The sequence below is a fragment of the Panicum virgatum genome, chromosome 6K (assembly GCF_016808335.1).
Source record: "Panicum virgatum strain AP13 chromosome 6K, P.virgatum_v5, whole genome shotgun sequence".
NCBI lineage: Eukaryota > Viridiplantae > Streptophyta > Magnoliopsida > Poales > Poaceae > Panicum > Panicum virgatum.
The window spans coordinates 45265920-45268549 of NC_053141.1; the positions used below are offsets into that span (position 1 = coordinate 45265920).

At 46.3% G+C, this 2630-nt stretch overlaps 1 long non-coding RNA gene across 1 annotated transcript; it reads left to right on the forward strand.

The window, feature by feature from the left end:
- The first annotated feature begins 301 nt into the window (after window positions 1-301).
- LOC120712988 lies at window positions 302-2282 on the forward strand. The gene is made up of 2 exons (XR_005691124.1): window positions 302-1631; window positions 1758-2282. It is a non-coding gene; the product is annotated as an uncharacterized LOC120712988 (long non-coding RNA).
- Window positions 2283-2630: the final 348 nt, after the last annotated feature.

Below are 2630 nucleotides of genomic sequence, written 5' to 3' on the forward strand. Positions count from 1 at the left end.
CCCTTCGAGTTCTTTGAAAAAAAAATTCAGGCAATGTTTACTTGAAAGCTGAAATCATTTCGTCCAAATACGAAGGAGTTTCATTATTTTAATTTGAATATAATTTCTTCTAAATATGTTTACACTTTGAAACCCTCGATCAATTACAAAAATACATAGGCAAAGGGACGTACAAAGCTAGTAGTATGTGCAAACTAAAAAAACAAGCTCAAGTGCACAGCCTAAGTACACGGCCTCTGAATGGCTGAGAACATCCAGAACCAGTAATATGGTCTTCGGCAACAGGAGGCCCAAGTACACAGCCCATCTTTCGGCCTGCCTGCTGGAATGATGCTCCGGATTTGCCCCCACAGTCCATCTATTGCCTGAGCCTTTCGACTTCCTTGTGAACAATTCCTTCCTCCAGTCCAAGCGCTTCGTCCTCACAAGCTCTCCCGTGCTGCACCCAGCGAGCCGGCCGACCGGGGCACGGAGCTCGACCACCCAAGGTCGAGATGTCTGCTGCCGCTTCGAGCCCGAGGCCTTCCTCCAGATGGGACTCCTGTTTGCTCCTCTTTCCTCTCTCTTTTGCCAGTTGAGTGGCGACGTCCTATCGTTGTGGCCGTGGCACGAGTAGCCAATCATTAGTATGTTCGTGTGCTTCGTTAGCTTTCCCCTCCAGCATTCAGCGGCAACGCTCTCTCGTCTAGCTGATGGCCTCGGTGCTACACTGGTACATTGCTCGCGGCGCATCGTGCCACTGCCACCTAGTGCTATTTCCATATGCATACTATTTGTTCGACGGATTGCCTTTATAAAGCAAGCATTGTTTTTTTGGCATAACGTTTCTGCCTAAACCCTAAACTGCGTCTAAGTGTAAAGAAAGCGTGTTGTTAGTGTACTAAATCAAATTCTTTTTGCACAAAAAACTTGAAGGCTTGAAGCCCAGTACCAGAAGCATCATCTAATCATGGCACATATTGGGTTCTATGACAAAGGAACATGTATATAAGTATATCGAATCACTTGAGGTCAACCGGTGATAGTTTGGATTCATGATATTCAAATCTTCAGCAATCAATCACGGTGCTAATGAAACAGAACATAAACCAATGTATACAACATTTATTTGGGACCTAATGATGGTGCACTTGGCTTTTTTCCGATTCCTAGTCAAGCTGGAATGCATTATTTCTTTCACAATACAAGCTGCCAAATATTGGATGTTCCTTTTGGAAGATCCGGTGAAATATTGATTTAGTTGTTCCACTTTATGTTTTGAACTCATGTGTTTTAATTTTTATGAATAAATTGCTGAAATCATGTGGCAGTTGGTTGTCAATCGCTCTAGTTTGGCAAGCTCAGTCTAGCAAGAAATCTGTTACTTTCAAGCCTTCACTACTGTTGCGCGTAAAATTGCAATGATTTGATGTAAATGCTATCCTTCTAGCTCCCTTTATGTTTTTTTAATTTTATTTTATTTTTTGAAAGGAGCCCCCTTGGAGTTTTGCTTGCGCTGTTAAGAATTCCTGGGCAGAGTGCAGAACTGACCTTTCATTTTTTGGTTTTTTTGCAGTAACTTCGAGGTTGATTATGGGTTTGAGGAACAGGCATCCATTGTCTATAAAACATTAGCCGCCGTTGACAAGGAGGTAAATAAGCTCGACAACTTGTTGACAGAAAGTCATCTATCTGCCTTCATGAACTCACCGATTTCTTTTCCATTTGTTACATCTTAGTTCTCTGTTTTGCCTACAACCTTTAGCTTTGTATTGCAGTTGCAACCTGACAAGGTCAAGAGAGATGACTGTTTCTGACGGCAAGATTTTCGTGTTAGTGTATTTCCATTCTGAAATTTGTAACAGCTATCTCTGCATCGCTGCATGATGTTTTAATATTGAACTCTGAATGATTTAGACACTTTGAAGCGGTAGAGGCCCAGTTTCTGCGAGCATCGTTTGGCGCATTTGTAGATCTTATGGTGCTCGTGACCAAGCTTGTCGAGGAATATGGCGTGGCCGACTCTTCATGAACAACCATGTGATGCAGAACTCGCCAGCATTCAGATTCTATTTCTGTGATTTGCTCTGTAAGGCATAACGTACGACGAATGCTGATACCAAAAGCCTATGACGCTGAAGCCCTACTTGTAATGCTGCATACTGATAGATATGAAGATCCAACATTATACTGTAAAAAAGCGTATGCAAAGTTCACCTGAAATCCATGTAGCATAATGCAAAACCATAACCATGCACTTGCATAGACTCATGCAAATATATGTGCTGTGAAATTTATGCAAAGTTCACACGGAATCAGTGTGCTCCTCGCCCTGCCAAGCAGGCGCAGCAATATCGCCCTCCCTTGCTCGGTCCCCTGCGCCCTCCGTTTGCCGCACCCGCCCAGCCGCCGCTCCCGCACAGGCTGCTCACGCCGGACGCCACTCCCGCCGCGTGCTTCCGCCACCCGCGCGGATTCGGCGTGTTGGGGCCGGGTGCGGGGGCGGCGGATGGCAGCGAGTGGCGGAGCAGAGCCAGATCCGGTCGCCGCCGTCGTGAGAGAGAGGAGGAGGAGGGAGCGAGGCCCCGCCGCCGCTCCGCGCAGGGGACCGAGCAAGGGAGGGAGGAGGAGTGCGCCGTGGAGGAGAGGGA